Source organism: Salvelinus alpinus, chromosome 32 (genome assembly GCF_045679555.1).
Source record: "Salvelinus alpinus chromosome 32, SLU_Salpinus.1, whole genome shotgun sequence".
NCBI lineage: Eukaryota > Metazoa > Chordata > Actinopteri > Salmoniformes > Salmonidae > Salvelinus > Salvelinus alpinus.
The window spans coordinates 20,039,290-20,064,408 of NC_092117.1; the positions used below are offsets into that span (position 1 = coordinate 20,039,290).

Consider the following 25,119-nt stretch of genomic DNA (forward strand, 5'->3'; position numbering starts at 1 on the left):
AAGACATGATGAGGAATAAAATTCCAGATAGAAGTGGGTCTTCTTAGGAATTGTTTTATCCAATTGATCTTAAAAGTATTATTTAAAGTAGTAAAGTCCAGAAAATTCAGTCCACCATTCTCATAAGTGTTCATTACAACAGTTTCCCTAATGTAATGGGTACGGTTTCTCCAAAGAAAGTTGAAAAGCATCTGGTCTATCTCCTTGCTTATTTTACTGTGAAGATATAAAGATAGAGTGCCATATGCTAGTCTAGAGATACCTTCGGCCTTGGTTATTAGGACTCTACCTTTTAAAGATAAGTCCCTCTGTAGCCATTGATTTAGCTTCTTCTGGGTATTTTTAATAAGAAGGTTAAAATTTAGTAAGCCTGATCCTTTGTAATGGTTATGCCTAAATATGTAAGTTCTTCTTTTACTGGAATACCATAATATGAAGGTGTCACGCAATCTTTGACAGCTATGAGTTCACATTTATTAATGTTAAGATATAGACCAGACGCTTTGGAAAAGGATTGTATCACATTGATCGATTTGGGAATTTGGTTAGCGTCTTTCAGAAAAAGTGTAGTATCATCAGCCAGCTGGCTTATAATAATTTCTTTACCAGCTATGGAAATACCTTAATAGTACAGGACTATTATTTAAAGAATTTGCAAGAAGTTGGGTGATTAATAAAAACAGGTACGGGGAGATAGAACAACCTTGCCTAATTCCTCTCTTTAACTTCTCTAGGATAGGGGGCAGCATTTTCACATTTGGATGAAAAGCGTGCCCAGAGTAAACTGCCTCCTACTCAGTCCCAGATGCTAATATATGCATATTAGTACCGTAATTTCCGGACTATAAGCCGCTACTTTTTCCCACGCTTTGAACCTCGCGGCTAATTTATGGATTTTTTTCACAAGATTCATGCCGCCAAAAAACTGAGCACCGTCACATAATGTGACGTAAATCGAGTGTGCTCAAACTTCCCATCATTCTGATTACGGTAGTCATTTTGTCACCCTCATCATGGCAAAGACACAGAGAAATGCATATGATGCAGCTTTCAATTTGAAGGCGATCGATCTGGCTGTTGGAAAAGGAAATAGAGCTGCTGCACGGGAGCTTGGCCTTAATGAGTCTATGATAAGACGTTGGAAACAGCAGCGTGAGGAACGGACTCAGTGCAAAAAGACAACAAAAGCTTTCAGAGGGAAGAAAAGCAGATGGCCCGAACTAGAAATAAATTCATTAGGCCTTAATGAATTTCACATGACTGGGCAGGCGTTTTTATATTTTTGTTTAGTATGTTTAGCCATAAACGTAATTGGTTAAAACCTGTATGTTTTGTCATTTTATGAATCATGTCTTACCTTGTTTCAAAGTAGCCTAGCCAAAAAATCTGACCATAGAAATGTTGACGGAATTATTTTGTAAACACTTCCTCATATGCCATTGAAACCAGCGTTTATCTCATGTTCTAACAACTTTCTTTCGTTGTCCGTTAGCCAAAAGCACAATACTCATATTAGCAACCCATGCTAGTTGTTACATCAATAGTCATATTAGCAGTGGTGGGCCGTCAGGGCCAGCAAGGCCTTCTCTGCTGGCCTAAACATCATCAGAATATAACTTTTTTTATTTTTTATATATTTTCCCACAAATATGTATTAAATTATTCCCCAGAGTACTCTTCATTTCATAGCTTTCCTCTTGGTTGCACTGCTTCCAGCCCCAGGTTGAGATTTGGAGGGCTGGTCTTTATGTTAGATCTTTTATCCAATCATATTTAGCCATCATGTGTTGCCAGGGGTCTAAAATCTGCCCTCAGGCCTTCAGAATCAACAGTGTGGGCGCTTGTAGCTTATAGTGAATGGAAATGAAAATTTAGTGTCAACCAATCAGCTTTAGAGTTGGCTATTGTACGCCTGCTGGCTGGCTCCAGTGTTACACGGGAGCCAGCTAGCAGGCGTAGTGCGTGCACGTCTTTTGATTGGATTACCAATATTGAGAGGCAGGTCCTATGGGCAGGTCTATGCAGATCTAGGAAACTGAATTTGATAAACTAATTAATTCGCGTACTACTAAGCTGTTTTTTCAACCCACAATGGCGGAAGGAGGAGAAGATATCGATTTGGTCGAGGATATAATTATAACGCCATTCTCAAGACAAACTTTTCAAGAAAAGTTAGACATTGTAAGGAGAGGTCGCCCGACGCCGACCCTACAAAGCCTGTCACAGGCGGGAAAGCGGTTCCAACTACGAGCGCTATCAATGGCTCACAGGCTCCGAGAAGCACTGCAAACTGTACTGCTGGGAATGCCTATTATTTGCAAGTGATCGATTTGGTGTTTGGAGCCACACTGGCTTTGCAAACTTGAGTTGTCTAACCAAGGCAGCAACGAGACACCAAAGTACGGCTGGGCACTTACAAGCAATGGTGCTTTTGAAAACTTTTGGGGACACCGGAGTGGATCTACAGCTCAACTAACAAGCGCGCAGGGCAACGGAGCTGCACAATGAAAAGGTGAAGGGAAATATTGAAAAGACTCATTGATTGTGTCATGTTTTTGGGTAAACACTGTTTACCCAAAAATGTCAATTTGTCAATTTCAAGGTGACGCAACGCCTGGTTATACTGCGTTTCTGTCTAAATGTATAGTGTCTAGAGCCATGGCATCATAATGATGGTAATAAGAGGTGGATTAATTCGGGTGGGACTGTGTAGTACCTCACTGAAGGCCCAGGCCCCAGGCCCACGGCACGCCACTGCATATTAGCAACCCATGCTAGTTGTTGCATCAGTAGTCATGTTAGCAACCCATGCTAGTTGTTGCATCAGTAGTAATATTAGCAACCCATGCTAGTTGGTGCGCCAATAGTCATATTAGCAACCCGTGCTAGTTGTTGCGTCAGTAGTCATATTAGCAACCCCTGCTAGTTGTTGCATCAGTAGTCATATTAGTCGATGATAAGACGTTGAAAACAGCAGCGTGAGGAACTGACTCAGTGCAAAAAGACAAAAGCTTTCAGAGGGAAGAAAAGTAGATGGCCCGAACTAGAAAATGAGCTTGAAGACTGGGTCAACACACAGAGCAGACGGCCGAGGTGTTTCCAACTGTGCAGATCCGACTGAAAGCCAAAACAATCGCCACCGCAATGAAGTTTGAGGATTTTAGAGGTGGACCATCGTGGTGTCTAAGATTGAGTCTGTGTCAGCAGCTCCCTCCCGACTACGAGGAAAAAGTTTCAAACTTCCGCAAATTCACTGATGCAAAGATAGCGGAGCATTCCATCGGCCCGCACGACATCATAAATATGGATGAGGTTCCTCTGACGTTTGACCTGCCTCTCACTCGGACTGTCAACAGGAAAGGCGAATCATCCGTCACGCTGACAACTGGGCATGAAAAAACACAAAGTTCATTTGTTTCAATGTACCGGTAGGCACCTGCGGCTTATAGACATGTGCGGCTTATTTATGTACAAAATACATATTATTTAAAAATTCAGTGGGTGCGGCTTATATTCAGGTGCGCTTAATAGTCCGGAAATTACGGTATTAGTATTGGATAGAAAACACTGAAGTTTCTAAAACTGTTTGAATCATGTCTGTGACTATAACAGAACTTATTTGGCAGGAAAAACCCTGAGGACAAACCATTCAGATTTTTTGTTTGTTTTTTGAGGTCACTCTCTTTTCAATGGGATTTCATTGGGAATCCATATTTCTAAGGGACCTTCCTGCAGTTCCTATCGCTTCCACTGGATGTCAACAGTCTTTAGAAATTGGTTGAGGTTTTTCCTTTGAGAAAAGAAGAAGTAGCCATGTTCAGAATGAGGCTCCAGTGAAGTGTACGATTTGTTAGAGGCGCGTGACCAGAAAGCATGCTACACATTGTTTTCCTCCGGTATTGAACACAGATCATCCCGTCTTCAATTTGATCGATTATTTACGTAAAAAAATACCTAAAGTTGTATTACAAAAGTAGTTTGAAATGTTTGGACAAAGCTTACAGGTAACTTTTGAGATATTTTGTAGTTACGTTGTGCTAGTTGGAACCGGTGTTTTTCTGGATCAAACGCGCCAAATAAATGGACATTTTGGATATATATCGACGGAATTAATCGAACAAAAGGACCATTTGTGATGTTTATGGGACATATTGGAGTGCCAACAGAAGAAGCTCGTCAAAGGTAAGGCATGAATTATATCTTTATTTCTGCGTTTTGTGTCGCACCGTGATGGTTGAAATATGATGGTCCGTGATTGTTAGCTGGGGTGCTATCCTCAGATAATAGCATGTTTGCTTTCGCCGTAAAGCAGTTTTGAAATCTGACACGTTGGCTGGATTCACAACAAGTGTAGCTTTAATTTGGTATATTGAATGTGTGATTTCATGAAAGTTACATTTTTATAGTAATTTATTTGAATTTGTCGCTCTGCATTTTCACTGGATGTTCACCAGGTGGGACGCTACCATCCCACATATCCCAAAGAGGTTAACTCAAATCTAGGTGAGGTGCCATATTTCAATTTGATAGAGCTGTTACCATTTGCATAGTCTTAATAGCCTTACAGAAAAAATCCCCAAAGCCAAGTCTCTCAAGGGAGTGGAAGAGAAACTGATGCTCTACTGTGTCAAATGCTTTATAAAAATCAAAAAAATTATATGAAGCTATCCTCAGTTATTAGGTCTGAGTAGTCAAGTATGTCTAATACTAGTCTGACATTGTTAGAAATATGTCTGTTCCTCATGAAGCCAGACTGTGTTTCATCAATGATTGCATCCAGGACTTCTTTAATTATTTTTGCAAGTAGTAAGGCTAATATCTTATAGTCATTATTAAGAAGACAAATTGGACACCAGTTATCAATGAGCAGCACTTATTTTTTAGGCTTAGGTATCAGTGTTATTAACCCCTGACTCATTGTAGGAGGGAGAACATTGTTTTTAATACTCTCTAAAAAGACTTCAAATAGGAAGGGAGCTACTTGTTCAGAAAATAATTTGTAAAATTCTGATGTAATTCCATCAACACCTGGTGATTTATTGTTCTTTAGATGTTTGATAGACTCTATAATCTCTTCAACTTTGATGGGTTCATCACACTGTGTATATTCTATATCAATGATAGAGTGAACATTATTCAGTGACTTAAAAAACATCTGTGGATTCCTGACAGTACGTAGAGCTATACAATTTTCTGTAAAAATTGCTACAGTATTTAGCGATTAATTTTTGGTCATCTGTAATAACACCATCAATGTTTAATTTATGGATAGTGTTATTTTTAGAATGAAATTTCTCAAGTCTAAAGAAATAGGATGGATTCTGTTCTCCCTCCTCAATCCATTTTTTCCTAGATCTAATAAAGGCTCCTTCTGCTTTTAATCTATATATATCATCCAGTTTATTTTGTAACTGAATAAGTTCCATCTTCTCCTCCACCGAGAGGCCGGCTGGGGACCTCTGAGAAAGGGAAGTTATCTTAATGATCACCTTTTCCTCCTCAGCTCTTCTGGTCTTAGCAAGATTACTACCATATTTTCTAAGGTATTTGGACACCTCAAATTTAAAGAGCTCCCAGTTCTTCCAATAAGATTTTTCTTCACAAGCCCTTTCCCAAAAGTGTGAGAGCAGATCTTTAACCTCAAATTTAACTATATCATTATTTAATAATGAGCTATTTAGCTTCCAGTAGGATGCTCTGCCAAGGTTAGTATCAGGGGTAAATATTTTGATATCAATGTAAATGGCTCTATGGTCTGTGAGGGGATTAGTACAGATATTTGTAGTAACACACTCACTATCAATACATTTGGATATAAGCCAAAAATCTATTCTGGATTGTCTGGAACCTGTTTTGTTACTCCAAGTGAATGATCTGTCGGCCGGAAACCTCTCTCTCCATATATCAGTAAGATCAAACTTTTCCATAAAAAGTATTAAACCCAAATTCTGGGGGTCATCCAATCAGTTGAATTATCTATAGTAATGTTAAAGTCCCCTTCTATCAATAATAACGAATTGGGAAATTTAGATGAACCAATGAAGTATATGTTTCTCTATAGATTCAAGCAACTCATCATTCTCATGTTTGGTGTTGTACCCATAGAAGTTTACAGTAATGAGTGTAATGTCATTGTAACTGATCACAAGACAAATAAAGTGACCAAAGGGGTCACATTCCGAGTGTAGAATATTACCACCAAAGATATTTTTCATTGTAGTGACACCAGCGGAGCGTTCAGATCCATGGGAAAGCCAAATATCGTTGCCCCACTGTGACCTCCATGAATTGGCATCAGCCGAAATTGAGTGAGACTCTTGAAGAAAGCAAAGATCTGTTCAAAATTGTTTAGCAAATAAAAATAAGGCCTTGCGCTTCACATTAGTTTCTCTTAATGCTAGGGGGTTACGAAACAAAGACAAAACAACAAAGATTATATAAAAGTATAAACTGTAGTAAGATGAGTCAAAGACGAAGGAGCAGTGAACGTAAACTATAAGGAACAGAGATATGCACCATTTAAGTCAATTTAAAGTGAAAATAGCTTATTCCATAAACTTTGAGCAAGACGTTATCCGGCTTTGAAATTCAACTCAACTGAAAATTATGTTCAAGACCAAACCAAGGGTTCTTGTAGTAAGAGAGACTAAAAACCCTATTTAGTGTAATCAGGAACTATTCTGAGAAATAAAATACAAAATAAAAATTTAAATAAAAGGGTACCTACTATTTAAGTGCATATGAAAACTGATTATAAAATAATTGAATAAAAAATGTTTTACATATACACGTCCCTAAGATATTTTTTTGGACATAAGTATTAATAACTGAATAGAACAATAACCGTGTAAAGTCAGAGCAGACCTGTATGCCCTTTAAAATAGTATCTTAGTTACTGTATACATAAAAAATAAATACAGCTTTCAATCTTCTTCATAAGTTTGTAAACAAAATAGGTCTTCTGGTCATACAAGAACAAACTAATAAATTGAAGTACCTGAGTATTCCTGAAAAATAGTCACCTGATGCTTGTTAGGTAAACAACATAAGGAAATTTAGAATACCATGGCTGAAACCATCAACCTGTTCCTTCTGGTGAGATTTTAGGGAGGAATATGGATTTCTGAACCGTTGATGAAGCCTCGTCCTCCGACGAAGTAAGCAGCCTTTCCCTCATTTCGTGCTATCTTGATCGTTGGCCACAACTTGTTCCTTCTTTCTATGTCCTCCGGGCTGAGATGCTCGGCGAAACGCATACCATGGCTCTGAAGGAAGGCGTTCTTCCTAGCAGCTTTCCAAACAGCATCCCTGTAGAATCTGGCAGTGAAGAGGATGATGATACCCCTTGGTCTTGAATCGTTTTGCTGTTGCTTCTTGCCGAGGCGATGCACAACGTCGATGGTATCACCAACTTTGTTCTTCTCTGCAGGCATAACTTCTTGGCAAATGCGGATAGCCTCTCCTCGCACATCTTCATTCTCCACCTCTGGCAAGCCGTAGTCTCAGGTTCCATCTTCTTGTGTATTGTTCCAGATCAGTGAGACGTCTATGGTAGACATTGTTATTCTTTTCCACATTTTTTTCAACTTTTGCCACTCTCGTTTTCACATCACCACATGCATACTCCACAGTCTTTTTCAAGCCTTCGATAACCATGGTGTTCGCGCCAACCATTTTCTCAATGGCGTCAGACCTGGAGTTGATGAGTAAGGAGAGGGTAGCCAGGATGTCAGAGTTCATGTTGGGTTTTTTGGAGGGTGGAGGTTTGCACGGAGTAACCGGTAAAGAGGGGAATTCGTCATCTTCAACAGCATTCGAAAACATGATATTATCCATAGGGCAAGCGTAGTTATGGCAGTTGTCTATAAGCACGTTTCTCTCTTGTTGATTAGCAATAGAACGGCTAACTTCTTCCTTTCTTTTTCTTGTCACGACTTTGCATGGACATGCCGAAATAAATTATCCAATTATTATTCCAGTAACAGGAAAGGTCTTATATCTTGTTCAAATAAAAATAGTAATGACTGTAAACTTGTTTTGAAGTTTGGTACGGAGCTCGGTAAAAAAAGCGTCTGTTCAAGTCGCCATCTTGGCGCCTCTTCCTTTCTGGTAAAGCTAGACGTCAGAGCAGGGATACTTTTGAGGAGATTGGAAACTCTATTGGGACCATATTTCAGGACACTGTGCACGTTACCCGTACGTCGTCAATGGGCCAGGCGGCGCATTCTGGGTACACTCCGAGAAGACGGTCTTTTCTTCAAGGAGTCAATTGAGTGCTAGCACAAAAACCCAACATGAGCATGAATTACGTGAACAAGAAGCTCAGTATTACAAATATTTTCCAGGATTTGAGATTAATTTGTCCTCTGTAATATCGTATATCGTTAAACTTGTGTCATTACGTGCTTTCGAGGAAAATAGGTTTCTCGAATCATACCCAGATTGACGATTAGCACAAAAACGTAAACGCGATTGGTCGAAAGTCTGCTGGGCGGAGCGTTATACAATCCCCCATTTATTTCATGCTGGGATTCTTATATCCTGCTTTTATAATGTCTCTGTTCAAAGTAGCGAGAGAGCTCACAACTTCCGGGTGAAACAACGAAATAAAATACTGCATTTGCAGGATTATGAATTGAGCCAAACTCCAAATTAAGCTATGAAGGATAAGTAGCTTCTAATACAACATCATATAATACAGTATCTGATATAATTGGATTTAGACAAACACATATACAAGAATGCTGGTTTGGGTTGGATTTTTAGATTGATAGAACATGTCGGTTGTGATGTTGCAAACGATGTACTCTGGGTCTTGTTAGTTGCTGCTACCTTCACATTTGTTTACTTTTGACCCGGATATGCCATTTCCTTCTAGAAGTTTGCTTCCAGTGATTTTCCAGAAAAGGCTAGACAAATTTAATAACTTTCTATTCATTATCTTATGTTCTGATTATTTTATTTGTCTATTCTTTACCCTGACTTATCTTTAGCAACATTAATTATTCCTTTATTTTCTTATTCCCTTTCCCCAAGTTAAATAATTGGAAGGGCCAATGCAGCCGTTTTTATCTCAATATCAAATCATTTCTGGGTAACAATTAAGTAGCCTACCTTACTGTGGTTGTTTTCAATTAAAATGCTAGGACTGTCTGGTAGTAGTCTGAGTGGAGGGGAAAACATTGTTATTGGCAGAGAGGTTTGGAACTCCCTTTGTTATTGGTTTATTAACACATTTACTGCCTGGTAATGTCACAATTTCACAGTATTATTCCTCGCTCATAGTGTGGAAATATATATAAATCAAAGAAAACTCCAGTTTTTGATTGCACTGGGCCTTTAAATTAAACTGTATCTAACTAGTTTCAAATTAATTGAAGTAAATTGGGATAATGCAGCCACTACAAAGAAAACAAAGACATCATCTTTGGAAGTGTGAGTGGCGTGGGGAAGACGAGGGAAGACTTCTCAACCTATCAGACACACTAACAGGACAGTCAGGACACAGAGGGCACCACCAGCAGGCGTTTCCCAGGAACCATCTGGAGAGGTCCACTGTGGCAGCTGCTGCCCAGGCAGGAGAGCACTTTATGTGGTTCGGGAGGCATGATGAGGACCGTCCTGTGTCCCTTGGAGTGCTGGCAGCTTCCAACTGTTCCTCCTCGTCCAAGCCTTCCAGATACTCCTACCATAGCAGGCATTAGATGAATACACCATATTATCCATATACTCTTCTTTAGGAAATCTGAAAGCAACACATCTTGATAGTCTTACAAGTGCAAATAAAAAACGTCAACATTGAGATACGGAGATGTTGAATTGTATTATACATTTCTCTTAAGAACTGTGTTTTTACTGGAATACAGATCAGGCTACCACCCAACCCTTTTGTTCCTCAGTAATTCATCAAGTCCAGATTAATTACGTAATGAAGGGCCATCTAAAGTACACCATTCATCATAGGATTTAATGAAGTAGATAAAAAAAAACGTGTAAATCAATCACGTCATAAATGAGAAAGATTATTAAATGTGATGTATAAAAGACAAAAGAAGACACTGAGTAGACATGGCATTATATTCCTCTACTGATAAAAGATTCACCAATAAAATGCAAGCTTTTTATTTAGAACTTTGTCGAATTGATACTACCACAATCCCATCTGAGGCACTTACACCAGTTGAATAGCAAACATGATTGAGGTGCAATGTGTGTGTTTGATTGCGTCCCTGCATGTGGATTGCTCTGTCTTCCCTACTGCGCCTACAGAGTAGTGATGGGTCGTTCGTAGCTGAACGTTGGGAGCCGGCTCGCATATCAGAAGAGCCGAATCTATAAATACATTTAAAAAAAAATAAGATATGAATAATCAAAAGATTTAAATAAATATAATTAACAAATAAAATAATATAGGCCTAAATGCTCAAGCACACACATTCGTTCTGACTGTCTGTTCAGACGAACAGCCTCACCTGTTGTTCCTGTCAATCAGACACGCAGTGTCAACCAATGAACCAAAGATGCGTGAGGGAGGGCCGAGCCAACTCACTCACAGCCACACACTTAGCAGCCGAGGAGAGAGGAAGGACAGCTGTGAAAACAACAGCTGGAAAATGAGTCGGGAGCACAGTAAGTAGCATTTGGATGTATTTTAATAATGTAGGCAATGTTAGAGCACAGTGTAGAATTTGCCAAAACAAAATCTCATATAAAGCCGGTTCTACGCACAACCTACACCTCCATATGCGAACTGTGCACCCAACTGTGAAGCTAGTTGTAGCGGAGCTTCGAGAAACTAGTGTGCCTGCTAGTGATAGTGGTGGAGCCAGCACCTCCACGTGAAGTCCACACTCCACACGTCAAGTCAAGTAGGCCTACTCCGCGACCCACAGCAACGCAGTCTTCTATGGACCAGTATGCCAAAGTCTATGTCTGTAGCAAAACAAGGCCAAATTGATATCGCATTGGCTAAAATGATTGCCACCGATTTACATACATTTTCGATAGTGGAGGACAGGTTTTAGAAATTATAGCAATAGTCTAAATCCAATGTACACAACTCCAAGCAGGAAAACCCTTTCAAAATCACTTATTTCACAACTGTACGAGAGCACACAGGCTTCAGTGCGGGAAAGAGTCCAAAAAGCGACTGCAGTTTGCGTTAACACTGACTGCTGAACATCAAGGGTAACCACTTCTTACATGTCGGTTACATGTCACTTCATTGAAGATTTTTCGATGTCTAGCTGTCTTCTGGACTGCTTTGAGTTCAGCGACAGACACACCTCAGAGAACTTAGCAGAGGAACTGTTGAGAGTGGCCAGAGAATGGCAAGTAGATGGAAAAGTGGTCTGTTGTGTTAGCGACAATGCAGCTAACATAACCAAAGCCATGAACATTTTTAAATGGACCCATCATCCATGTCTTGCCCACACAATCAACCTGATTGTAAGAGAGGCTCTGAAGGTGATGAAGGCCACTGTGGAATACTTCCACATGAGCACAGAAGGTGCTGAAAAACTTAAGTCTACACAACGCCAGATGGGGATGCCTGAGCTGAGGCCTAAACAAGACTGCACTACAAGGTGGAATTGAACATTTTATATGTTGAAGTGGTTTTTTGAGTCATAGGATGCCATCATCTCTACCCTGGCCATTGTCAATGCACCTGTTGATGCTGTGACCCAAGAGGAATGGGAGGTGGTGGAGGAGGTGTGCAGAGTCCTGGAACCCTTTGAGCAGGTCACTGTGGAGATCAGTGGAGAGAGGTACAGTAAGCAGTTATTACTACATCATTATTTAATCCAGTATTATATATGTATATGAGCAGTACATGAGAATGTAGTATCAGTAGACAAAACATGAACCTGAACTAATAAGTTACTGTTCTCTCTTTTCAGCTATGTGACAGCCTCAAAAATGATACTCCTGTGTAATGGTCTGCAGCGAATCACAGCCAGCCGCCAGAGAGAAGCAAATGTAACCACAGGACATGTGACAAAGTTGATGGACACCCTATGTTCATCAATGGACAGAATCCACAGAATGGAATATAATTCCGTGCTATCGGAAATCGCTGCACTTGACCCCAGGTTTAAGAAGTTAGCCTTCAGTGATGCCAGAGCGATTGATGAGGCTCTTCAAAGAATAACCTCAGCAGCAGGGAGGGACAGCCCCAGCAGTCAGCTGGCTCAGGTGCCAGGGCAACAGGAAGAAGAGGGATCAGATGGATTAGAAGCATCAGCAGTAGTGCCACAAACGTCTGCCGTTTGGATGCTGTTTGACGAGAGAGCAACTGGGGATGCAGATCGAAGGAATCCCTCAGCAGATGCCATAATGGAGCTTCGATCTATTTGGAGGAGCCCCTCCTCTGAGCTGGTGGAAGAACAAGGCCTCTGTCTACCCACGGCTTACTAAAGTCAGAACAGGGAGACTCTGCATAATGGCCACATCCGTTCTCTCAGAGGGTCTTCTCGAAAACGGGACAAATAATTACTGAGAGAAGAAACCGCATGCAGCTTGCATTTCTGAATGCAAATCTCTCATAAGAGCAAAATATGGTCAGCATTGCTGTGTGCTGCTGGTTATAACATGGCAATAAAGAAGAGAGAGAAAAACCAGTTTAATGTTTTAAGTGGGATACTGCAGTTTTACACGTTGTTATTTATTTTTCTTTGATGGTGCAATATTCTATTATTATGTTGTTCAGATTGTATTCGTTTTGAGTTGTTACATTTATATGCACTTTGTTTATATACATTAAAAAAGTTATACTTTAAATGCACATGTTTAATAGCATTCTTTTTCATAACAAACCAATGCATTTTTAAATACATTGTGGTTAAGGTAGAGTATGATTTCATTTAATAATTTAACTAGAATTGTTTTAACACCAATCTTAGTCAAAGAATCACAAACTGTTTAACTTGAAAAAAATACAAAACATATATTTTTAAAGAGCCATTTGGGAGCCAAAAGAGCCGGCTCACTGAAAGAGCCGGAATGGCCGTCACTACTACAGAGGGTTTCGCGGCTAAATTCACAATATCTCCAGCAGATGGCAGCTCTGTATGAGTAATGGTTATGGTCTGACAGGTACAGTAGTTATCTGTTATGTTGTGCATGACCGCATCAAGAAAGACGTCACCTGTCGGGGCCCAGTCTTGGGAAAGAAAAAAGGGAAAGAAATCGGGTTTGTACTTCATGTCAGAGACAGGCAAATTAGAGCATCTGCATGGAAGGGAGCTTGATGATGTCTATTAGACATGCTACAACATGTCCCAAAGGCTGGCAGATACCCCTCAGCAGCAATCTGTTTCACTGTAACCACTTAAAGAGGACATGGCCGACTGTACTGGGGAGAGGAGGGAGAGGAGGGAGGGTCGGGTGTAAGGCAAGGAGGACACCTGCTTGGGATGTCTGTATATTCTCTATGCGGGCAAAGAGAGAGAGCGAGAGGTGGGCTGGGGAGCAGCTGCTCTCTTTCAATGAGCACTCTACAGGGAGATTGTTTTTCATTTTTTTCTTTCTCTCCAGGGTCTCTATCTTGCCTGACCTTTACTTCACTGTTAGATCATGCAGTATTTATAGAAGAGATGAATTAGACAATGAGCTGACCTTTTGAACCATCCATTCTCTCACAGTTAGTAGGTTTGCGGCTGGAGACGGTGGATTGACAGAACATGTGTTCAGTAACCACAGGAGCAGAGAAAGAGTTAGATAGTCATCTGTCTTCTATCTAAGATCATCCTCTTATCTTTTATCTTCCACCCTATGGGAGACTTGCTAAAAATATAACTCAACGATACAGTAATGTAAGGAAAGGCAAAGATGTATCCACCTGGAATTGCAATTCATAGGCACCATCAAATCACCATCACATATCTTATCTTACAGAGGCAGTTGAACTGAATTTGGATAAGGGAAGAAGAGTGGAGGTGGTATCAGGGTTTCTGTGGCCTTTGATTGATGAATGTTATGAACCGGTAGATTGTGTGACTGTATTAATGCTTGGGGAGAGAATTGTACAGTATGCATGAAGAGGAGCCTTTAGCCGTATTGAGAAGCAGGTGCTGCTTACAAAGTAACACCTGCACCTCTCTGTCTGGCGGTCAGTCTGTCCATCTGTCTGTGAGTTACTTTGGACTGTATTTTCTGCCTGCACCTGCTGGATAGTGAGGCTATAGTGCTGGTCTTGGCCTTACCACAACATGCCTGTTCCATTCATTGACTGTGCACCACACCCCAGCCTCAAGCAGCTCAGCATCAAATCAAATTGTATTTGTAAACAACAGGCCCTTCCCAACCAATCAGAGAGAAAGAAAATAGAGAAATAATAGAAAAGCAATAAACACACACACACACACACACACACTCTTCATAGAGGAGGAAGAACTCACAGGGGAACACATTGAGAACCATGAACTCAATTACAGACGACTTGACCCCTTTCCCTGTCTGTATATTTGTAGGTAGCTTTGTTTCTGTTTCCTCTGCCCACTCCACCCACCCTCTGTCCCGACGTAGTGACGTATTTTAAATCTCTGTGGCAACAGCGTCCTAATTTATTCAGTTCACAGAGAGGTCAAGAACAGCCCCCCCACCCACCCTAACTCTACAAAACACAGCAAAACCCATTCTCCCATCATAACCATGATAAGTGAAAGAACCCATACTCAAAAGACCTGTTCGAGAGGATCAAATCCATTATGCATTGTGGGTAAATGGTGACTGACTTACTGATCTACTAATAATAATGAGCAGCTATTTATGATGCAAGGTGATCTGCAGATCAGGCAGTCTGTCGGCTGCAATGTCGAACAAGCCCTATGTGGTCCATCCATACCATGTTTGTATGCATTTGTGTATGTGCGTGTGTATGTATACATGCGCGAGTGTTACTGTGTATTTGTTTGTGCGTGTTTGTGTTCACACTGTGATGTGTAAATATGGACCAACAAGTGCAAACAGATGCCAGCTGGCGTATCAGACTTCCAATCACTGTCTCTCACAGACAAAAGACACAATTCAGTAAACAAGCTTTCAACCACCAAAGCGTACCTTGATGAATATTAAATTAGACACTTTGAAATGAATCGTACCTCTTTGTTGCTGGAGGCCCTAGCCTCGATCCACCGTGTCTGTTTGCTGTTATTTATTTGCAGGTGTGTCTCTTTGATGTGACGAGTTGAGAGGTTCTGCACCTGCTGGAGAGAAAAGGCTTTGATAAGGACAGGAAGATTGCCAGACAACCAAAGTTCACTGTATCCCTCCCTGCATGAAGGTGCTAAAGCAAACGAAGGTGGCCTTCATGTTATTGTAAGTTACTTTCCCTCATCCTCTACTTCCCTCCGATTTTGATCTGTAAATATAAAATAAAATAATTTTTGTGATCCTCCCTAAGTTACATTAGCATGATAATATAGGTCAGGCTTGAGGGAGCAAAGTGCAAGGTGGCAACAAAATGAAACATGCATGTTTGGGTCAACAGTTCAGCATAACAAAGGTCCTTTTAGTAAGAATATGATTGGATGATGTCCTTGGAACACAAAGCATAAAATTGTCCAGTTTTTCCCATAAAAACAAATAGGCCCATGTGGATAGAAAAAAGAGAGACATGTTGCAACAAAAAGTATTCTTGGTCAAACATTTCAATAACAGCTGATATTGTCTGTAGTCTGTTTCATCAAGGATTCAATTTGCGTAGTCTTAGTGAATGGCTGTTGTCTGGAAAAAGCTACACTGTTTCCTCATACTACTATCTCCACCACCACCTGGACTAGCTGCCTATTCAGAGGTACCCTCATCTACATTATTAACAAAGAGCTCCAATACTGCCCTTCTCCCAGTCCCCCTAAACACAAGTTTACCCTCATGTTGTACCAGACGAATATTCAGCAAGCCAATTTCGGCAAATGACAGCCTCTGTAATTCCCTTTTATTGCAGATGACCGTTGCAGTAATGAAGTTTTGCGCTTTGCATTTCTTCCATTACCTATTCATTAAAGATGCGACTGGAAAATAGAGTTGTCATGGAGATGGCTCGGCAAATTCACACAACATCCTACGAATGTTTTCTGTTTACTCTGGTTCCAAGATAACTAATGGCAAAATACCCCCTCCTCCTCTCTCCCACCTCTTTTGCAGCCTCACCCTCTTTTTGTGTCCTTCCCTGCCCTTTTTATAAATTCTCTCTATCGCTCTCTCTTTCTTTCTTTCCCACCCTCACCCTCTCTAATGAAACAAATTTGAACTGATGCAATGAGCTCACATTAAGATGTGTGTTTATTTCTGCTCACGCTGGTTCATTACAGTCTCAACCTCCAGACAAAAACAGTTCTCATCTTAGGCTGAAATGAGAAAGAGCCCACTCCACTCAGAGGCAGAGAGAGAAATGTAATTTAACAGCAGTGCTACGTGGTCCAACTGATCTGTCTATCTCTCTACTCTCTGTAGGACATGGCAGTCAGTCTGCATTCCCTGCCAACCCAAAGATCCTTGTTACCGTGTGCCTAAGCTTTCCAGAGGCTGTGGTGATAAAGGTACCAGCTATCTCATTCCGACAGAGGACCAGAGGATAAGATGTCCTGCAAATGTCCCCATCATGGAGGGAGTTTGCCAAGTCGAGATAAGAACTCCCTAGTTAACCTCTATATGGCAGTAACATTTCTAGCCTCTCACGGAAGATGTGTGTGTGTCCGTGTGTGTATGTGTGTGTACTGCACAGTGTAGTGGTGGGGCTTGTTAGCTGTAGTCTTGTCCAAGCTGCTGCCTCATGTCCCAATTGGAGAGCCGATTGGTCTGGCGTGTTGTCTCCAGGCAGGATAAAACACTGGCTCCTACTCCACATCACACACACTTGTTTTTCACAAGTCCACTCTTTCATTTTTAGGTGATGAATAAGTAGTTGTGTATGCAAAATCACCTGTGGGTTGTGTGTAGGATAATATGACCTTATGTTTAGTGAAATAGCTAGATGAATATACAACCTGAGGGGAATATACAAAGAAAAACATTACAAGGATGGGTTGATCCATCACGAACACACAGCACATGGAAAACATGTCAAAAGGCGTGAAGACTGTGTCAGTCAGTGAATCATTTAATTAGCTGTAATCAAATAACAGCATCCTTTTTATCAGGGTGAATGGGGACGGTTCGTTTGAGTGTGTACATCATGTTGAGTGCTTGGCCTATGCCTTTAATCAGCCTGTAATTATCAGACAGATTCTCAATGCCACACTAATTAAGATATTCAAACGCTACATGGGAAATGTTGTAATATGGAGATTTCCTGCACAACACCAGGGAAATCTCTGTAATTCTCAGACCATTCTCAGTCCAGCTAGACAAAGATTGAGAGGATTTGTTATAGAGAATGTCTAAATGACATTGCATGTGTAATTACATCCGTATTAACTATGCATTAGTGTTCACTTCTCTATATATATCATTTGCAAATTATTGAATGAATCCTTTCTAATGATATTGCTTGTTTATTATTATTATTATTATAGTCATTTTGACAAATTATTTTAAAAAATGCATCAAGATGTTAATCCAAAATCATATTTCTAAAACAATTCTTGACAAAAAAAACTATCCCCACACACACACTGCAAAACTTTTTGCACTGTGAACTATCCCCACATTTTGACCTGACAGCATTGTAGATAAACCCTCTCCCTCACTGTGCTTTTCTTATTTCAGCCAATAGCTTCCTGCCATTTCCGTGTGTTCATTCAACAGAGGACCCCTCAAGATTTGCACATTTCTACTTCCCTCGAACCACTCTCCCTCCTCAGTAAACCCCTGCCTCACAACAATTTAATCCCATTACCAAAGCCTGTTAAACATATCCAGTTTTACAGATTAGTAATGCAACACAACTCTGCTCCCTACTCTGATGTTTGCTGCATGTATGTCAAAGCAAAGGTGTCTCAAACATTCAGATCAAAATGTCCAACAAGCTCAGGTGTAGGCAGGTTAATTAGAAGTCAGGTGCTGTTGGCAGCTTGTAGCACAAAGCTTCTTCATTTAGCCGTTTCCAACGTTGTTTTCTTCAGTGGCCTACTTGATATTGCCTGTGACCAGTGGAGGCTGCTGAGGGGAGGACGGCTCATAAAATGGCTGGAACGGAGCAAATGGAATGGCATCAAACACATGGTAAACATGTGTTTGATGTATTTGATACCATTCCACTGGTTCTGCTCCAGCCATTACCACAAGCCCGTCCTCCCCAATTAAGGTGCCACCAACATCCTGTGCCTGTATGTGACAAATGGAGTTTGGGAGTGTTTGTCCTTGGAGTTGTTTACCTCATTTGAGCAGCACCACCGACAGTTCAATTAACCTGAACAAATATGTTTTTTGATTAGTCAAGCTTTTAAGCTGGCTGGCTTCCTTTGAAAAACTCAGAGAGACAATTATCTTATTTCAAATTAAATGTAACTTGCTTTCAAAACCAATTTAACTGCAATTTTCTACATTGTTATTATATCCTCTCTCATCTGGTTCTCCATTCACAGAACCTCTGCTCTTTAGAAGTCAGCATTGTGGGAAATCATAGTGAAGTAATAGGATACCCTCACTTTAAACAGCACTTGTCCTGTTCCAACACATATTTATCTACTGTAATACAGTCGTAAAGAGACTGGGTCTCTCATTAAGGAGTAAACTGAACTCTCACACTCCTGCCAAAAGCTTAAATATTGAAACCCAGTCAGAGTTTCGGAGCATGAACATGTTGCTGTTTTGGGAGAGGGGCTATGGAACACAGCACATTTGGCAAGAAAACAAAAGAGAGAAACATGTGGGAAGGAGGAGGATGTGTCGGTATTCTCTTAGAAGGCTCTTTGAAAGTGTCAGAGTAGTTTTCACGCAGTAGACACCATGACATGAAACCAATCATGGAAACAAGGTGTCGTAAGCGTGCATTTCTCACCAGATAGTGCAGTCTAAATGAGAATGTTGAGAGATGTGGATTGAGTATTAATATCACACTGTAGGGTTTAGACTCTAATGAGCACCTTCAAAGCAAAAGATAAATATGATGCACACACGTACATACCAGACGGACGCACAGACACACACACACACACACACACAGAAACACACACACGAGCACACATTCACATGCATATGTGTAGGTGGTACTTTTATAGTTTGTATACTGTTCAACTTTTGAATCTAAATGATTCCCCATGAGTTAATCCTTGTGATATTGCATGTGTGTGTGGGTGTTTGTGTGTGAGGGGCTGTAATGTGCTGCTGAAGGCGAATTAGGTTAAGGCAGAGTTTTACCCAATCTCATAAGTAAAGTAAAACATAAAGGTAACTCCCTCATCGTTCTTATTTAATTAGAAGTGGGGAGAGATACATGGGAAAATGGGTATACCAGATCTGACTGCCCTCAGAAATGATTGATTATGTTGATTTAGCTACAGTACTTAAAAGCAGAGACTAGGAATGAGATTGAGAAATTTATGAACTTTAATGTTCTTCTGAAATCAGTAGTGTATATGGGAGAGAATGAATAGACTGCAGGCTTCACTTTTTTTGTGTGTGAAAAAAGAGAGAAGGAGAGGATAATACAATGAAAGCTGGAGAGGGAGCCTTGGTCTGAGGTAAAATATTCATTCAAATGACTTAAAGTGTAGAGCAGAATAAGAATAACCTGTCTTTAAAGATTAGCATAACCCTTGAAGGTGTTATTGTATCCCCATAACCAAGTCAGGACTTCGAAAGTCATAAAATATCTCTCCCTCTCTGTGAGTTAAGTCTCTCAAATGCACTACCACAATCATGAGCCGCCCATTCGCTCTCCCAGTTGGAGAATTGTTTTGCATTTTAAAAAGGTCAAACACTCAGATGTCTGCCATGAGGAAAGAAAAAGGGAGACAACCTTGTAATCCGTAGAAATATGCAGTCGCATACTACAGATCCTGTGGGTAGGGCTTAGCGTTCTGGTGAATGGTGTGTTTACCTTGCTCTGTCAAATGATGACAGATGCAGCACGTTGGTGTAAATCTTTGTCAACAACAATTCATCTTTCTTTTCTTCTTCTTCTTCTTTACACGTGGCTGTTCGCAACTCAACACCTGTTTCCCCAAAGCAACTCTAACTGATAGAGATAGGAATAGATATGCTAACATATCAGATGTTGGAGAAAGAGCTTTTGACCACCAAATGGTTTGTTTTTTATTTGGGTGTTTGTGCATACATTGTGCTTGCGTGTGTGCATCGTCCGTGTGTGTGTGTGTGCTTCAGTGCCTTGGAACTAATCTAAACATCCCTGCTGTGTTTCTCAGTGAGTGTATCAGTACAACGATCATGACTAGTTCATTGATTTCACAACATTGTCCCTGCATCGATCTTGGTCTCCTAGAGTTAAGGAGGTCTGTGTAAAAGAGAGAGAGAAAGAGCACTTATTATATTATTCTACTCACATCACCAGCAAAATACTGTATTACCTACTGTAGGCCCTATAGTAAACAACAAAGCACACACTGGTTATGAGACATGATAAACAGCCTCATATTCCACATATAAGGCTGTTTATGGGGTGTGAAACAATATGAAACAATAGTTGATCTGATTTTGAATATTTATTATGGGATTTTTAAGTCAATTGCTGGTGTTTTTTTCTCTTAATGCCCGAGGAGGCGCACTGGAGACCAGATGCGCTGAGCCGGCTTCATGGCACCTGGCTCGATGCCCACTCTAGCCCGGCCGATACGAGGCGCTGCTATGTACCGCACCGGGCTATGCCTGCGCACCGGGGACACCGTGCGCCTCACGGCATAACACGGTGCCTGCCCGGTCCCTCTCTCTCCACGGTAAGCACGGGGAGCTGGCTCAGGTCTCCTACCTGACTTAGCCACACTCCCCGTGTGCCTCCCCCCCAAGACATTTTTGGGGCTGCCTCTCTGGCTTCCAGCCGCGCTTTCGTGCTGCTTCCTCATACCACCGCCTCTCGGCTTTAGCTGCCTCCAGCTCTTCCCGAGGGCGGCGATATTTTCCAGCCTGTGCCCAGGGTCGTTCTCCGTCCAGAATCTCCTCCCAAGTCCAGGAGTCCTGCGATCGCTGCTGCTGCCCGTTACCACGCTGCTTGGTCCTTTGTTGGTGGGTGTTTCTGTAACGTTTGTCGTTGGGAGAAAGAGAGGAGGACCAAGGTGCAGCATGGTAAGTATACATTATGCCTTTTAATGAAAACAAATACTCGAACAAAACAACAAAACTAACGATAAACGAGAATGACACGAAACGAAACAGTCCTGTCTGGTGACATACACAAAGACAGAAAATAAACACCCACGAAACACAGGTGGAAAAAGGCTACCTAAGTATGATTCTCAATCAGAGACAACTAACGACACCTGCCTCTGATTGAGAATCATACCAGGCCAAACGAAAAAAAAAAACATAGAAAAACGAACATAGATAACCCACCCAACTCACGCCCTGACCATACTAAAACAAAGAAATAACAAAAGAACTAAGGTCAGAACGTGACAGTTTAACCCATTTTGTCAGGCATTGTTGAGCACAGTGCTCAAACCACAAGTAGTGACTAGAGGTTTTACATTAAGCATTGCAGGATAACATTTTAAAATGTGGGAACGGGTTGTCTCATCATTAAACTTTATTCTGTCTGACTGTTTTGATATACGTTCATCATGATCCATTAGGCTTACACCTATAATAATTTAGTGTAAATGTTGAATTACCCATAATACTCTGAAAACAGAGCCACGTGTCAAGATAGGAAGGAGATTAAAACCAGACTTCCAATGTGTTCAATCACAAAATGTTCTCTATCTTTGTTATCCCAAAAAATAATACATTTGAGCAGCATATTAAGTTGGATTTATTTTTATTTTATTTTATAAAATGAAATGAACAAATCACTGAAACAACTTGCATTCATTTTATTAACTATATGTTTTATTTAAAAAAAATTTTTTTTTAGCAATTTCAATTCCCCACATAATACTTTTCTACAGTGTGGCTGTGTGGTTGAGTGTGTACAATTCCAATGATATTCCAATTAAATGTACCATCTTACTGCCCCAGAAGTCGGAGTTCAATTCCCACTCCCACTTTCACTCCTTCTCTGTCTCCTCCTGTTTGTAATCTGAATTACAAATAAATAAAGCATTGGAAAAAATTAAGTTGAAATTCCACAAAAAATATTCTCCATATGCCCTTATCATCAATCAATATTTAGGCTACAAACCATTTGCATTTCTTAACAATTTGATTGTATGAGAGATACAGTCTGACAAAAATAAATAATTATTTTGTTTTGATGCAGCCTTTTACATGCACTGAAATCCCCAAAAGTGTTTTCACAACACTCTCTTAAAAACACCAATATTCAGTTGGAAGAACCACTTGGTGTTTCAGAGTGCTTCTGTTTTGAAACACTTTTTGTGTATCAGAACACTTACATTGGGTTTACATTCATTCACCCTCCAAACACCAGATCTCAGGCTAGATGCACTACTTTTCATGGTTTCATTATACAATCATGGCGTTTTGAGTCTTTCTATTTTTACATTGCAGTCTATGGAATGCTAGCATATTCTAACCACACCAAATTTAAATAATCAAACTGCTTAAAATGCTTCTATTTAACAACTCCTTTAATTAAAAGTAGATGGTAATAATGAATCATTGTGACATGCATTGTAAATTAACTTAGGCACACATTTATTACATATTTAATCATGTATGTCACATGCCATCCTTTTATAAAGTGCTACATTATTGCACATTCATCATCAGTTTTTCTCATTTAGGTGTGGCAATGGAACCTATAGACTTGGGCTCAATTCTTGAACTAATTATCATTATGTTGAACTTGCTTTTGACCAAAGCACCAAGCATCTCCCCTCCCCTCTTTATCCCTCTTTGGGCTCCTGAATGGAGCAGCGGTCTACGGCACTGCATCCCAGTGCTTGAGGTGTCACAGACACACTGGTTCAGATCCAGGCTGTATCACCACCGGCCGTGCACGATTGGCCCAGCGTTGTCTGGGTTTGGCCAGGGTAGGCCATCATTGTAAATAAGTATTTGTTCTTAACTGACTTGCCTAGTTAAATAAAAAAAAAGTCATACCTGTGCCTCCTCCTTTCAATACAAACATAATTATGCTCTGTCTCCCCTCGAGACAGCTCTGCTGTTGGTTTTGTCAACCTAAATGTTTGGGATGGTTCCCAGACAGACAGACACACAGGCAGCAGTGCACAGCAGTGGTGTGCAGCACAGAGGGACAGACAGACAGACTCAGGGCCTACACACCTAAAGGGTAAATACACAATTAGCAGCATCACCACACTCCATGACTAATTAGACAGGACAGGCAGCAGCTGTTAAAGGTCCAGTGCAGCCATTTTGATTTAACCTTTATTTTACTAGGCAAGTCAGTTAATTAGAACCAATTCTTATTTACAATGACAGCATAGGAACAGTGGGTTAACTGCCTTGTTCAGGGGCAGAACAACAGATTTTTACCTTGTCAGTTCAGGGATTTGATCTAGCAACCTTTCAGTTACTGGCCAAACGCTCTAACCACTAGGCTACCTGCCGCCCCAGGTAGCCTTTTTCATCTCAATATCAAATCATTTCTGGGTAACAATTAGGTATCTCACTATGATTGTTTTCAATTAAAATGGTCAAAAAGAAACAAAAATAGCTTCTTAGCAAAGAGCTATTTCTCAAGAAAGAATGTTGCTAGGATTGTATAATTCCAACCTCATAGTGTGGAAATAAAACAAAGGCAAATCACATTTTTGACTGCACTGGACCTTTAAGGCAGGATGGGGGTGGGGGTTGTTCCTATTTTTCTCTGTGACTCTCGCTCTCTGCAGAAACATTGTAGCTGAGTGATGTGTAAAGTATATGATGATGTCAGGGACAAATGCTGTTCAAGCATTGATTGTTTTCATTTGTATCAATTTTACATTTCCTTTTCACCTTTCTTAAATGTTAAAGGGAAAGGTTATGCTAATAATGTACTAGAACACCGTAATGTGCATTAACCAATGGGCCTACAACTGCTCTCTGTCATGAAGTTACGACACTACTGAAATTCACAGTGGTTAAAATGTTCACAGGTCTTGCTCTGCTATTATTTCCCTTTTTAACCCCTTAAATTCCCTCCATTATTGGCAGGACTGATTCTTTGCTGCCTCTGGGGTTGGTCAGGGTATGTCTTGGTGCTGCTGTCAAGGAGGGAAACTAATTTGAGCTCACTGTATTTCACAAATGTAAGTGGACCAAAGTCCCTCACTGATCATGCCCTCCACCATCCGTGCCATATTTTACATTTCAGTCATTTATCCAGAGTGACTTACATGAGCAATTAGGGTTAAGTGCCTTGCTCAAGGGCACATCGGCAGTTTTTTCACCTAGTCGGCTCAGGGATTCAAACAGGTGAACATTCAGTTACTAAACCAACGCTCTTAACCGCTTGGTTTCATTGCAAATTTTCTAGAATTCTATTTCAATACAGAAAGTGTCAGTCCAAAGAAATGGACAGGAAACTGTACAGATTGCATGTTTAAAACATGACATGGACATGACTGCAGCTGCAGTGGATTCCCTACAAGTTCCCGGCAATGAGTGGAGCAGCGAGCTGTCTCTCTCTCTCTCACACACATACAAACACCACAGTAGAGGTGCAGATGAGGTGCAGACCATGCAGATGACTAAACACCATTGCTGTGTTAGCTGGGGTGGCATAAAAGAGAGAAAGGAGAGAGTAGTGAGTCTTCCATGGGTTCTAGTGTAAAACCAAATAAATGTCTGTTGGGATGCAGACATGTCCATACTAGCCCCTCACATAGAATCAAGGTTTAGGGCCAATGAGGATGACATCATCAAACAGATTTAGAGCATTGTCTTTATAGCTATTTGACAAAATATGTTCAAATTTGTTAGAAATGTATCCATCCTTATCTGATGATAGGTGACCCATCTGATCTGTGTGTGTGTGTGTGTGTGTGTGGTGGGGGGGGCGAGGCGGGCGCATGTGGGGAGCCATTGGTTTGTATGGGCAAAAGCCCCGCCTCATTCAAAATTCGAGAAAAAAAGAAAAGAAACTGATACACACCT

At 40.7% G+C, this 25,119-nt stretch overlaps 1 long non-coding RNA gene across 1 annotated transcript; it reads left to right on the forward strand.

Annotated features, from left to right (window-relative positions):
- The first annotated feature begins 10,462 nt into the window (after positions 1–10,462).
- On the forward strand, positions 10,463–18,456 carry LOC139562556 (uncharacterized). The gene is made up of 3 exons (XR_011672406.1): positions 10,463–10,629; positions 15,165–15,318; positions 16,456–18,456. It is a non-coding gene; the product is annotated as an uncharacterized lncRNA (long non-coding RNA).
- Positions 18,457–25,119: the final 6,663 nt, after the last annotated feature.